The following is a 1,635-nucleotide window of genomic DNA, read 5'->3' as shown; positions in this document are numbered from 1 at the left end:
ATTGGTTTCAGAATGCGTTTCCATTTCACAACCATTATTTCTGTTTGTATGTAGGTAAACACTAAAGATCCAGGCTCTGGGCTCTGTAAAGTGCCTTGAGACAATTGTATTGTTATGGCGCTATATAAATAAAATTGAATTGAATCGAATTGAATTAAAGATAGTGTTTGTTCCCTAGCATACAAACACTGCTCAACTCCAACCAGCATTCTCTTGCCCTCATGTTTTTTTCAACCACAAATACACGGCATTCAAGACAAGTCACATTGCGTTAGAGAGAAACCCTATTGGAATTATTCTAGGGAACCACACCCCAGGACACAAAACATTCCTCTCCACGTCACGAGCAAAGCCTCTGACAGACAATCACATGGGAAACCAAACCTTGCACACTGCAGCCTATCCCATCTGATTCAGTGTATTTAGTCAGAACAACAATCTACCTGCTTTGTCACGTACTCTCGTCTCCGGCTAAGTGAGGCCTAAGGTTTGTTTGGCTTTCCCCATGTCAATGATGATGTTTTCTATAACACACACATCACAGCTATGTACAGATAGGCTAGAACATATCAAACACATGTGAGAGATGTATAGTCATTACATGTCATGTCTTTATGCAATGTAATAATGACATTTCCTCTGCCCGTACACGCATTACAGTATTGGCTTGACAGAGATTGTTCTTAAAACTTTGAGCATCAGGGCTGGGCCACCATTTTGTTGTCCAGAGGTAAAAGGCAGATGGTAATGAATCAGGTGGTATGATTGTGTGTGTGTGTGTGTGTGTGTGAGTGTCAATGTGTGTGTGCGTAAAGGATACAGGTCAATATTTGAGGAACAATGTGAGCCTTTACAAAGCAGGTCGTTTGCTTATGATAGCAGGACGATGGGAGAGGCCAGCAATATAGCAGCACACAATAAAACAACGAGCCGGGCGAGAGAGAGAGGCCCGGCGTCACTAATGAACAGGCAGCAATCTGCCATTCAGCCACTCAAAGCACTAATCCATAGAGGCACAGAGAAAATAACAAGTCTAAAGTCTGAGGTTGAGGACATGTTTGGAATCCGTTTTGAGAGCCTGACAGAAAACTTCAGTTTCTAACATGTAAGATCCACCTGCAGCTGCACACAAAATGGTGAAACATGCCTAAAGCCAATTGTTTTAGTTAAGGCAGCCCACGACTCACCAGGGGATTATGGCCTTGCCTCATGCAAGAAGGACAGGTAAACAAGGCCTGGCTGTTGCCTAGGAACCAGCCTATAGGATCCATGTGTGTGAGGAAGAAAGAACGATGCTAGGAGAGGAGGAGGGAAGGAGGGCGTCATTCTCTTAGGAGTAAGGGTAAACGATCGGTGACAAGGAGAAAAGACAGTTGCCGGAAAGAAAGAAAGGAAATAAATAGGAGGAGACTGTTCTGTCAGCAACAAAGATGGTCGCTTGTTCATCGAGGTGCCAGACCACAGAGATGTCTGAGCACACTTCTCCTCAGCACTGAAACACACACACACACACACACACACACACAAACACACACACACACTTCTCCTCAGCACTGAAACACACACACACACACACACACACACACACACACACACACACACACTTCTTCCAGCACTGAAACTAAAGGGTAAATG

This window comes from Sprattus sprattus (genome assembly GCF_963457725.1).
Source record: "Sprattus sprattus genome assembly, chromosome: 6".
NCBI lineage: Eukaryota > Metazoa > Chordata > Actinopteri > Clupeiformes > Clupeidae > Sprattus > Sprattus sprattus.
The sequence above is the reverse complement of the archived record's forward strand: the minus strand, read 5'-3'. Positions refer to the sequence as shown.